The sequence below is a fragment of the Musa acuminata genome, chromosome BXJ2-6 (genome assembly GCF_036884655.1).
Source record: "Musa acuminata AAA Group cultivar baxijiao chromosome BXJ2-6, Cavendish_Baxijiao_AAA, whole genome shotgun sequence".
NCBI classification, from domain to species: domain Eukaryota; kingdom Viridiplantae; phylum Streptophyta; class Magnoliopsida; order Zingiberales; family Musaceae; genus Musa; species Musa acuminata.
The window spans coordinates 28,568,686-28,582,548 of NC_088343.1; positions in this window are offsets into that span (position 1 = coordinate 28,568,686).

Sequence of the window (13,863 nt, forward strand, 5' to 3'; positions counted from 1 at the left end):
ATTGTTTGAGAGAAAAGTCTTAGAAAAGTCTTTGCTAGTCTTGTTTTCAATTTGTTAGTGTTCACCTCCTTCTTTCTTGCTTAAAATCTGTAAGAGAGTGAACCGCTTGTAAAGAGTTGTAAGAGGGGTATTTACCCTTCCCCTTCAAGAGATTTGCTAGTGGAAGTTGGGAGCCTCATTGAAGAGGGGCCTTGCAAGTGGATGTAGGTCATTTGACCGAACCATTGTAAAATCGGCATGATCTCTGGTTTGCATTTACTTATTGTCATTTACATTACTACAAACCATTTGCACTTTAATGCTCTACTTCTTTGTCTCCATCTTACTTATCTCTTCAAGTTAAAACGCAATTGAAACGGCTTCAAACGAAAATGTTACTTTTATCGTATGAAGTTTCCGAAAGTGTTTAAATCGTCAAAAGTTTCTCACACTTTACCGCTGCACTAATTCACCCCCCCCCCCTCTTAGTGCGGCTCCGATCCTAACAATTGGTATCAGAGCCCGGTATTTCTCATTTCGGATTTACACCCGAGAGAAATGGCTCTTCATGGCTTTCAAGAGGGTTTATCGGTTTTTCGTCCACCGTTGTTTAACGGATTGGACTACACTTATTGGAAAACTCAAATGAGAGTTTTCTTGATTTCTTTTGATTTGGATTTATGGAATATCATTGAAAACGATTTTCAACTTCCCTCTAAACCGATGAACGAATGGTCGGATTTGGAGAAGAAGTATTTTTCTTTAAACGCAAAGGCTATGAATGCCTTATTTTGTGCTTTGGACAAAACTGAGTTCAATCGGATTTCAATGTGCGAAACGGCTTTTGATATTTGGCGAACACTTGAAATCATGCACGAGGGAACTAGTAGAGTTAAAGACTCGAAAGTTAATATTTTATTGCATGATTTTGAGCTTTTTCGAATGCAACCAAGCGAGACTATAGGCGACATGTACACCCGTTTCACGAATGGCGTCAATAATCTAAGTGTTCTTGGTAAATCTTTTTCGAATTTTGATCTCGTGAGCAAGATCTTAAGATCCCTTCCAAAAAGGTGGGATCCTAAAATAACTGCAATACAAGAAACAAAAGATTTAAATATTTTTCCACTTGAAGAACTAATTGGTTCACTGATGACATATGAAATGTTTCACAATACACATGATGAACATGATGAACAAAATCACCTTCTAAAGAACAGGAAGGATTTGGAACTCCGGACAAATGAATACCATTTGAGCGATGACTCAAGTGATGAGGACAATGTTGAACTTGAACTTTGAACACTAAATCTTAATAAGTTTATTAAACAAAAATTTAAAATAAACAATGAACTTGAACGGAGGAAGAAGCCAAAGAAGAAGAAGGCAACCAAGGATGAATCAAAAACTTCCAAAGGCGAAACGACGAATTGGAAGGCGAAACGACGAATTGGGCTTTGACGGGCTTTGACTACAAGGTGAGTAACTCAACTCTCTTGAATTATTTTGAAATTACTTAAAGCCCTTCATGAGTGTTTAATTTAGATAGTAGGAATAGGAAATAAAAAAAATTATTTTTCAAAAATCATATCATGTTTTTCTTTGTAGCATCTTTGAAAAATTAATAAATTTGATAATGAAAAGTATATTGCAAAGGTTTCAGGCATGTTATGTTTTGAAATATTGAATGATGCAATATTAGGGATGATAATATGATATGTGATAATGGTTAGGATTAATCCATACATATGTATACGTCATGCATGCGTTTTTGAAGTAAATGTTGATTTGAACCTCTCATTTTAGATTAATATGCTTTTGGTCTAATTGTTTTTATGATGAATTAAGATGACATTCTCATAACATATTAAGATTACATAGTACATGTACATCTATGTATGAATTTCTTGATAGTCTTTTGATGATAGACGTGATATCATGATGTATTTGGTTTTAATGGCTTCACGACGAAACTTACGTTTTCAATTTTAAATGATGATACTTGTTTTCACAAAAAGACTTGAATACCCTCACATGAAATCAATTGTATGAAATGGAAATAATTTTCTATCCTATTGAGATTAATGAATTTATTTTACTAATCTTGTGAATCTCATGAAAATAAACATGATGAATATTTTATAAATGAGTTGTCTTATAAGATTTTACCTTTACGTCTTGAACTTTCATGCTTATATTGATTTGGCATATAAAGATGAAAAAGAATCACTTAAAAAATGCTTTTCCCATCTGATCGAGATTAATGATTTCATGATATTTTGTGAATCTCGAAATTGATTTTGATGACTTGATTATGAGTTTCAAGTTACCGATTTGATTTGAATAAGTTTTATTTAACTCATAATCTTGATCTTGCAAAATTGAAATCATAAATAATATCTTTTGGTATTAATGAATTGATACTCACAATATGAAAGTATTGGTATTCATGACTTGAATTTGATTGAAACATTGCATGCTTAAATTAATCATTCTCCTATTTTTCAAAAATTCTTTAAAAGCCTTATGAGATGACTAAAAATTAATTTGCTTTATAATGAATCACGAATCATGACTTGATCTATGATATTGATATATTGGTTGTATAATTCTTTTGCTCTATTAAAAGGATTTATTGAATGAATCATGTCCTTCTTGAATTTTCTTGATATCATGACATGATTTTGTAAGTTGGCTTGTATAATGATTAAAATCTTTTGGCCATTGATTTCTCCCTTCTATTTGATAATGACATAGGGGGAGCAAATTTTGCTAGCTAGCTCGCAAATATCAAGAGAAGCAATGAGTGCTAAGTTGCACATTCTGAGAAGAAATTGCTATATTGAAACATTAATGTAATTATGAATGATGATATGATATTATGCATGTAATACTTCAACTTATGATAATGATGCATGCAATGATAAAATATTCATGATGAAAAATTGTCTTGATATTCATAACTTGATTATTCATCCTTTGTCATGATTTTGAAATTGTTGTAAAAGGAAAAAGAACTACAAAACTGTATTTTTCTTTTCTTTTTGACAATGACAAAGGGGGAGAAATATTGCTCGCTCAAGATGCAAAATTTGAAAACTTGCACATTGCAAAAGAAGCAAAACTTGCAACTTGCACATTGCAATAGGAAGCAAGAATCATGAGCTTACACAAGAAAGCTATCTTGCATCTGCTTTCGTAATTTTTTGCTAGCTTGTATGTAGTAAAACTTGCATATCGTAAAAATTGCTAGCTTATAGTCTAAAGAGAAGCAAATAGTTGCTATCACAAAATGCAAAATATGCTAACTTGCTACAGAAGCAAAATTGCTAGCTCAAACATTGCAAAGGAAGCAAAAATTTGCTAGCTTACAACTTGCATATCATGAAAACTGCTAGCTAGTTGTCTAAAGAGAAGCAATCAATAGTTATCTCAAGAAGACCAAACATGTTAAACTTACACATCTTTAATCGTTAGATTGCATGATGATAAAACTTGATATTATGTTTTTTCATGCAATAAGTTGAACCCATATAACAAACACTTGATTGTGGTACTTCTCCTTTTGGTTGATGACAAAGGGGGAGAAGTATGTTGATGACATGACATGTGATGCATAAGTTTATGCATATATTCATGATGATGTGTTGCAAGTATTCATGATGAATATTACAATGACTTGAATTCTGTTTGAATTCAAGGTTCTATCAATATGACATATTAATAGGGGGAGTTTGTTTAAACTCTAGGAGTTAAGATTAACTCCGTCATCAAGTGGTTGTCATCATCAAAAAGGGGGAGATTATTGAATCTCGTATTTTGATGATGAAACCACTTGATATGTGTTTATAATTTAAACTGCATTTTGAGTGATGCAGGTCTACTCGATCAGGATTAGACAGTTGACGCAGGAGGAATTGACGTTGCGCCAGAGGATATCACGTTAGGATATTGGACGGCAGAAGGCTTCGGACGTCAGGCATCGGGCTAAGGAGAGCGGAATTGCGCCAAGGATATCGGGGTTGCGGAGGTCAACCATCGATTGGGTAACAAGCCACAAGAGAGGACGAAGCGCTGAAGAATCGGATGAAGCACCAACTAATGACGTGCCGGCAACAGAATGTCAATTCGCGTTGTAATAATTGTCTAGATCGGAGTAGAGTTTTAGCTTGTGTGTACAGGATTAACTACGATAACGGTGAAGACATAAAGCGAAACAAAGTGTCGGAGTCAAGCGCGAAGGATTTGTTGCGAGTTCGAGAGTTCGACGGAAGTCCGAAGGTTCATCGGGAATGCTACCGGAACTAGCTGAGAATCAGTAGGGAGCTTGCCAAAGGGTTTTTCGGAAGCTCGCCGGACGGTTCGTTGGAAGTTCGCGGAGCTCGCCGAGAAAGATCGGAGCTTGCCGAAGAAGCTCATCGGAACTCGTCAAGATCAAATCGTGAAGTCTAGGAGCTTGTCGGGAGTCCGCATAATGGTTTCCAAGAGTTTATCGGAAGACCGCCGGAAGTTCACCGGAAGCTCGCCGGAAGAAGTCTTGACTTACGGACTTTGTAATAGCTTAGAAAATGTCTTTAAATTCGTAGTTAGCATGTTAATTAGGGTTAGGATTAGGTGTTAATCCTATAACCTAAGTAGGGGCCAATTGGGCCCGAGTTCGGACTGGTTTGGGCCAAGTTTGGAGCCCAACTAGTGAGCTGAATTGGCCTAGGCGGTGGCACCGCCCAACACTGTCAATGTCTGACAGTGACAGGCGGTGGCACCGCCACTAACAGGCGGTGGCACCGCCACTAACAGGCGGTGGCACCGCCAGCATCGGGAACCCAACGAGAATTCAAATTTGGAGCCAAAATTTGAATCCTCTTGAGGCCTATAAATACCCCTCAAATCTCAGCTGAGATAACAACTTTTTGAGCAGCAATTGTTTGAGAGAAAAGTCTTAGAAAAGTCTTTGCTAGTCTTGTTTTCAATTTGCTAGTGTTCACCTCCTTCTTTTTTGCTGAAAATCTATAAGAGAGTGAACCGCTTGTAAAAAGTTGTAAGAGGGGTATTTACCCTTCCCCTTCAAGAGATTTGCTAGTGGAAGGTGGGAGCCTCATCGAAGAGGGGCCTCGCAAGTGGATGTAGGTCATTTGACTGAACCACTATAAAATCGACGTGATCTCTGGTTTGCATTTACTTATTGTCATTAAATTACTGCAAACCATTTGCACTTTAATACTCTACTTCTTTGTCTCTATCTTACTTATCTCTTTAAGTTAAAACGCAATCGAAACGACTTCAAATGAAAACGTTACTTTTATCGTACTAAGTTTCCGAAAGTGTTTAAATCGTCAAAAGTTTATCACACTTTACCGCTGCACTAATTCACCCCCCCCTCTTAGTGCTGCTCCGATCCTAACATGAACCTCCGACGATCTCTTTGGCGAACTTCCAAAAATTCCGACAGGTTACCGATTTCTTCTCGGTTGGTTCCGGCAGCATCTCCGACGATTCTTCGGACTCTTAAACGTCCATCGAACTTGACTCCGGTATTCTTGCTTTGTGTTTTCTGGTTATCGTAGTTACTCCTGCACACTTAACTCAATAATATGGATTAGATCAATTAACCCATCAATTTATTTTATCATCAAAATCTGAGATTCAATAATCTCTCCCTTTTTGATGATGACAATCAATTGATGACGGAGTTAAACATAACTCCCCCTATCTATATGCCATATTATGAGAAGATGAAAACACTTGAATTTCATCCATTGAATTCAAGCATAAACCGATAAGTTCTAACAGTAGAACTTATCGTTATTCTCATTAAGCAATAGTAAATACAAAACTTCGATGAAAATTATTTTCAAGTCGAATGATAAGAGACAATTTTTACTACGGCAGGAGATAAAGATTTTCAACATGAATTTCATGAAATAAATGTAAGGCATGCTTTCAATATGATCAATCGATCTTGCGATATTCTCAAGGATTTTGCAAGGCATATAAGACATTCATTCTCAAGGATTTTGCAAGGCATATAAGATATTCATATCACACAAGCTTTTGCAATTCATATAAGTCATGCTATTAAAATGATACAAGTCATCACTTTTCTCCCCCTTTGTCATCAACAAAAAGGGAATGAGACTTAAAGCACATAATTTGTCATATAAACATTTTATCATTGGTCATACATCATTCATCTATATTATCATTGATCATACAAAGATTTTATCATTCAAAATTAAGTATGCTAAAATATTTATGCAGAGTTTATCTTAAAGGAAAATTCAGCATTCATCCATATTATCAAATCTCTTCTTTCTATAAATAACAAAAATTATAGATGTACAAAGAAGAGATTGGGATAAGAAAAAAAAGTTTCAAGTAGCAACTCCAATAAGTCAAGATCATAATTCGAATACAAATCCATTCAAATTCAATTCGTCAATTTGAAACTCATAATCAAGCCATCAAAATCAATTTCGAGATTTAAAATATCATAAAATCATTAATCTTGATCAGATGAGAGCGGTGTTTGACTCAAGATAGGATAAGATAATTTAACAAGTCATTTAGAATCGAAAGAGAAGGATCAGATTCACCGAGGAATGGAGAGAGAATGAAAAACTTTATGAAAAATCCATTCAAACAAGTTTATTCTTAGGGACAATTTAACATACCTAATTCCCTTCTAATGAATTCAAATTGGTCTTCATTCAAAGCTTTTGTAAATATATCTGCTAATTGATGCTTTGTGTCAATGAATTCTAGAACAACATCATTGTTAAGGACATGATCGCGTATGAAATGATGCCTAACGTCGATGTGCTTAGTTCTAGAGTGCTGAATTGGATTTTTAGTAAGACATATGGCACTGGTATTAACATATTTTATGGGAATGTTTTTAAAGTGAATTCCATAGTCTTCTAATGTATTTTTCATCCAAACAACTTGTGCACAGCATGCACTTGCAGCAATGTATTCGGCTTCCGTCGTAGATAGTGCAATTGAATTTTGTTTCCTGAAAGTCCAAGAAACAAGTGCATGTCCTAAAAATTGGCATGTTCCAAATGTACTTTTTCTATCTATCTTGCATCTGCCAAAATCGGCATCTACATAAGCTATTAAATCAAAATTTTCAGATTTTGGATACCACAGTCCTAGATTTGGAGTTCCTTTAAGATACCTAAATAAAAAAGGAACTAAGCCTTTCATGCCAAGCTCTAGGAGCTTGTTTCAAGCCATAGAGGGCCTTAGTCAATTTGAATACATGGTTAGGAAGAAGAGAATTTTCAAATCTGGGAGGTTGTTCGATATATACTTCTTCGGAAATAAAACCATTCAAGAAAGCACTTTTGACATCCATTTGAAATAGTTTAAAATTATTACTACTAGCATAGGCAAGGAGCATCCTTATGGCTTCTAATCGAGCCACGGGAGCGAAGGTTTCTTCGTAATCGATACCTTCTTCTTGGTTGAAACCTTTGGCCACTAATCTTATAATATCCCTCACTTTTAAAAATTGTTAATAAAGATTTATTTATAAATCGGAGGATCTATATGTAAATATAGGAATTTGAAGGACTAAACTGTTAAGTTGCAAAAAGAAAAAGATAAAGGAAAACCGAAAATTCAGTTTTATCCCACCACCTCCCACGCTCTCTGTTTCTCGAACAGAGAGAGAAGCGGTGGGGCGTGGGTCTGTTTCTCGAACAGAGAGAGGAGCGGTGGAGCGTGGGGAGAAGAAGAGAGGAAGAAGAGGGAGAAGGGAAAAAGAAGAAGAAGAAGAAGAAGAAGAAGAGAGGAGAATAGCTGCGGCAAGGCTGCAGCGAGGAGGTGTGTGGCGTTGGGGAGGAAAAGGGAAAGAGGAGAAGAAGAGAAGGAGAAGAAGAGGGAAAAGAGAGGGAAGAGGGAGAGGAGCGAGAGGTGGCAGCAGCTAGGGCTGCAGCACCTCTGTTTCCTGCAGATGGAAACAGAGGAGAGGTGAGGGGCGTTCGAAGAGGAGAAGAAGAAGAAGAGGAAGAGAAGAGGAAGAGGATGTTGGGAAATCATAAGGGGGGCGACATCATATGCGCAGCGGAAGAACAAGAAAACAAAAATCCCCGATTCTCAAAAGGATGTTCATCGTCGTGCGAAGATTGGTGCGCAAAATCCGCAAAAACACAAAACTGCGTATAGAGATTGTGTTACCTAGGGAGATCGTATATTCCTGTTTCCTTGCAGATCCTTAGGAGAGGGTGAAGGAGGTCAAGCGTCCTCCTCTCTAGCGGTGATCCACACAGCAGGGTTGCGACGACGCTCCTCAAAACTCCAGGCCTACTCTGAGGTGGAGAGGGAGAGGAGAATAGGAAGGGCAAGCAAAGACTCTAGCCTATGAGGCTGTGAATCCCTCCTATTTATAGAGATCCCGTGTCAAAACCCTAATGGGTCCTTTCCCTAGTGGGTATTGGATCTGCATCCAATAAGACAAGGGCTCCGTCGGATATCTCATATCCGAACCTCTACTCATCGCAATGCCTACCATATGTGTGTGACCCTCTAGGCCCAATATCGAGCTGGCCGTGAGTCATACCTGTCAGAACTCCTTCTAACTCAGTGAATTATTATCTCTGTAATAATTCACTCGACTCATCGACTACGGAAGTACTAGGCCACTACGCCGTAGTCCCCAGACGATACAGGGGAATCCAATCCATTGGACCTGTCTGTCCTCAGTTACCATGTACCTATAGTCCCTCATCCATCTAATATCCCAGAGACCGTATATCGAGCATGGTGCTGTCAGACCCATACGGTTTCTACTCGAGTCTCGCTCTAATCGGATTCTCCCGGAGAACTCTTTCTCTCTCAACCCGAATGACCCTGGCCAGGGATTTGTCTGAGCAAGAACACATGGGATATTCCTCTCATGATACCGAGAGTGGATGATCCTCTATCGACACTCAATAGCCCTCGTAAGGTCGACTACCACTCCCAATGACCAGCTGTACTAGATCTGGGAACAGCCAAACCTATAAGTCTGGTATCAAAGAGTGGAGCACTCATACAGGACATCCTTGGTATCTCAAGTCTAAAAACCAGATACACCACTAGGACTACGGAATTGTTGTCTGACAATAAGGCATCATCAACCATCCAGCATTCCGTAAGCGGATCAATCAGTGAACTCATTCTCCAATGAGCACCTGTACTGTATCCCTAGTGTCCCTACACGAGCAGCTATGAGACCAGCTGCATCCATCATATGGACGGGTATACAGCACACCAGTCTATCCGGTTATCACGATGTCCCTCTCGAGTAACCTATGACCGGGATTATTTAGGATATGTGTTTAAAGGTGAATCGATCTCATTATCGTGATCTCATCACGATCTGATTCTCATTGCACAAATCCAAGGACATCACAATATATATGCATTTATGCAATAGTTATAAAGTGATATACGCCAAAATATAATAAGCAAAAAGATTCTGTATCAAGTCACACGTGCTATCACTCACGTGATTGGCTTGCTGGGCACTTATGACTAGCAATCTCCCACTTGACCTAAAGCCAATCACCTATGTGTCTGATCCCCATCAGACCCCTGTGACGCTCAAAGACAATCTGAGACAATGGCTTTGTTAGTGGATCTGCAATGTTATCTTCGGATGGAACTCTTTCCACTGCTACATCTCCTCGGGTCACGATCTCTCTGATAAGGTGGAACCTCCTCAGAACATGCTTAGATTTCTGATGAGACCTAGGTTCCTTCGCTTGAGCAATTGCCCCGTTGTTGTCGCAATATAGGGAAATCGGCTCCTCACTATCCGGCACGACTCCCAAATCTGTGATGAACTTCTTCAACCAGACTCCCTCCTTTGCTGCATCTGATGCAGCAATGTACTCCGCCTCTGTGGTCGAGTCAGCAGTGGTACCTTGCTTGGAACTCTTCCAGCACACTGCTCCTCCATTCAAGGTGTACACATACCCTGAATTCGACTTGCTATCATCGACATCAGACTGAAAACTTGAGTCAGTGTAGCCTTCAACCTTAAGGCTATTACCTCCATATACTAGTAAAAGATCCTTAGTCCTTCTCAAGTACTTAAGGATACACTTTACTGCTTTCCAGTGCTCCAAGCCTGGATCCGCTTGATACCTGCTCGTGACACTCAGAGCATGCGCTATATCAGGCCTAGTACATAGCATGGCATACATGATAGACCCTATTGCTGAGGCATAAGGTATCATATCCATGTTCGCCCTTTCTTCTGGAGTCTTTGGGGACATACTCGTAGAAAGCGATATCCCATGTCTCATCGGTATGAGACCTCTTTTGGAATTTTCCATGCCAAACCTTTTGACAATAGTTTCTATGTACCTGGACTGGGACAAGCCAAGCATCCTTTTGGATCTATCTCTATAGGTTCTAATCCCCAAGATATAAGATGCTTCTCCTAAGTCCTTCATGGAGAAGTGTCTAGATAACCAAGCCTTTAATGTGGATAGCATTCCTATGTCATTCCCAATGATGAGGATGTCATCCACATATAACACCAAAAAGCTAATAGCGCTCCCACTTACCTTTCTGTATACATAAGGCTCATCTTCGTTCTTAACGAAGTCATAAGATCTGATTGCCTCATCAAATCTTATGTTCCAACTTCGGGAAGCTTGCTTTAGTCCATAAATGGATCTAAGCAACCTACACACCTTATCTGGGCAGTTCTTGGACACGAATCCCTCAGGTTGCATCATATACACCTCCTCCTCCAGGTTCCCGTTGAGGAATGCGGTTTTCACATCCATCTGCCAGATCTCATAATCATAGTGTGCTGCAATAGCCAATAGAATTCTGATGGATTTTAGCATTGCTACGGGTGAGAAAGTTTCGTCGTAGTCAACACCTTGCCTTTGACGATACCCCTTAGCCACTAGCCTTGCTTTATAGGTCTCTACCTTTCCATCTACTCCGATCTTTTTCTTAAAGATCCACTTGCAACCGATGGGTACAATACCTTCGGGTGCATCAACTAGGTTCCAAACCTTATTGGAGTACATAGAATCCATCTCAGAATTCATGGCTTCTTTCCACTTCCCGGAGTCTATACTCATAATAGCCTCCTCGTAGGTCTGAGGATCAATATCCTCTACATCCTCTGCTCTAATATGTCCCACATATCTCTCAGGAGGATGGGATACTCTATCAGACCTGCGTAAAGTTGAAACTTGTGTATTAGATACCTGAACAGACTCGGGCTGTAGAGTGGTGCTTGAGCTTGGTTCTCCAACCTCGCTCAATTCTATCATTCTCCCACTGTCTCCGTCAAGAATGTGTTCCTTCTCAAGGAACACTGCTCTCTTAGCTACAAAGACCTTTTGGTCCTCGAGATGATAGAAGTAATACCCACAAGTTTCCTTGGGGTATCCCACAAATTTACATCGCCCTGTCCTTGATTCTAACTTATCGGGGTTGTGTCTTTTAACATGGGCAGAGCAGCCCCAAATCTTAACTACTTTAAGATCAGGCTTCTTCCCTTTCCATATCTCATATGGTGTAGACACCACCGACTTAGTTGGAACTCTGTTCAGAAGGTAAGCTGCGGTTTCTAGGGCATATCCCCAGAATGAGATGGGTAGGTCAGCGAAACTCATCATGGACCGTACCATATCTAATAATATACGATTTCTCCTTTCAGAGACACCATTGAGCTGAGGTGTATAAGGAGGTGTCCATTGGGATAATATCCCATGGTCCTTGAGGAAGTGAGTAAACTCTGTACTTAAGTACTCACCTCCTCGATCTGATCGAAGAGTTTTGATACTCTTTCCAGTCTGGTTCTCCACCTCATTCTTATACTCTCTGAATTTCTCAAAGGCCTCGGACTTGTACTTCATTAAGTACACATATCCATACCTTGAGAAATCATCAGTAAATGTAATGAAGTAGGAGTAACCTCCAATGGCATGAGTTGACATGGGTCCACATACATCACTATGTATGAGTTCCAACAACTCAGTGGCTCTCTCTCCAGTTCCACTAAATGGAGAGTTGGTCAGTTTTCCACGAATGCAAGGCTCACAAGTTGCATATGACACATAGTCGAATGGATATAGATATCCATCATTTAGCAACTTTTGAATCCTTCTTTCATGGATGTGACCTAGCCTACAATGCCACAGGTATGCACTGTTCAACTCATCTCGTTTCCTTTTGGACACATTTATATTCATGATATGTGGAGTGGTGTCTAACATAAATAAACCATTATGCAATGTTCCTTTCGTGATGATCTTATCATCTAATAATATCGAACAACCATTGTTCTCAAAAACAAATTTATATCCACTAACTATTAAACATGAAATGGAGATAATGTTTTTGATAATAGAAGGAACAAAATAACATGCATCTAATACAATAAAAGCTCCACTAGGCAGATGTAGGGCGACCTCGCCAACAGCTAATACAGCAACTTTTGCTCCATTACCCATCTTGAGGTCCATCTCGCCTCTCTCTAGTCTCCTAGGCCTTGCCAGAACCTGCAACGAATTACATATATGATAAGCACTACCGGTATCTAATACCCATGTGTTATCATAAGAGTCTGACAAATGGAGACTGATCATGAATATACCTGAAGCTTCATCAAGCTTTTGTTTCGCCCTTTCTGCAAGGTACTCTTTGCAGTTTCTCTTCCAGTGCCCATCTTTACCACAGTGGAAGCACTGGCCTTTGTCCTTTGTTGGGTCTTTCTTAGCAACCTTTGCTTTACCTTGTTTGCCCTTGCCCTTTCCCTTCTTAAGGGACCTTTCTGCTTTCCTTTTCTTTCTGGTCCCACCAGTGTAGAGAACTGGCTTCTCTTTCTTAATAGTACTCTCTGCCTCCCTCAACATATTGAGGAGCTCTGGGAGAGTCACCTCAAGCTTGTTCATATTAAAGTTCATTATGAACTGTGAAAAGGAATCTGGTAGGGACTGAAGCACAATGTCCACACACAAGTTATCCTCTAGGACCATTCCTAGACCTGTGAGTTTCTCTATCCACTCAATCATCTTTAGGACATGGTTCTGAACCGGTGTCCCCTCAGTCATCCTAGCGCGGAAAAGGCTCTTGGATATCTCATATCGTTGAGTCCTTCCCTGTTCCTCAAACAATTTACGGACATATAGGAGAATGAATCTGGCATCCATCTTTTCATGTTGTCTCTGTAACTCTGGAGTCATAGAGCCCAACATATAGCACTGAGCAAGAGTGGAGTCATCAATGTACTTCACGTAGCGAGCGATCTCATCCTCGCTTGCCCCTTCTTCGGGCGTAGGCATCACTGTATCAAGGACGTACACGATTTTCTCCGCTGTGAGAACAATTCTCAAGTTACGGAGCCAATCCGTATAATTTGGACCAGTGAGGCGGTTGACATCAAGTATGCCACGTAAGGGATTTGAAAGCGACATTTTCTGAAAATAAAGATGTAGCAAAAATGAATAACATGCAGATTTTGCAAGAAATAAACTATCAAGATATGGACTTCTATCTTAATATGCTCCCACTATTTTACTAACGAGTCACGCGACACCCTCAGCACATGAAACGGAAGTCTCCGGCAGACTTCTAGTGGGGATCAGGATCCAATCAGCGTCTTAGTGTAACCTCGAGGGACTCGACCAATCACACTAAGCCTAAAAGGTAGACAACTCTTGCCGATCACAACTCCTTGTGATTCCCGTCCTGTTCGGCCTCCGAATCACCATGGCCTCGAGGGACTCGACCAACCATGATGCTCGGTTAAGTCAACACCTTCGTTACAAGATGAGTCTGATTTGATGATATACCCTCGAGGGACTCGACCAAGCATATCATGCCCTCAGGTCACCGGTGACATCTCTATGTCGTAAGCAAGATAGC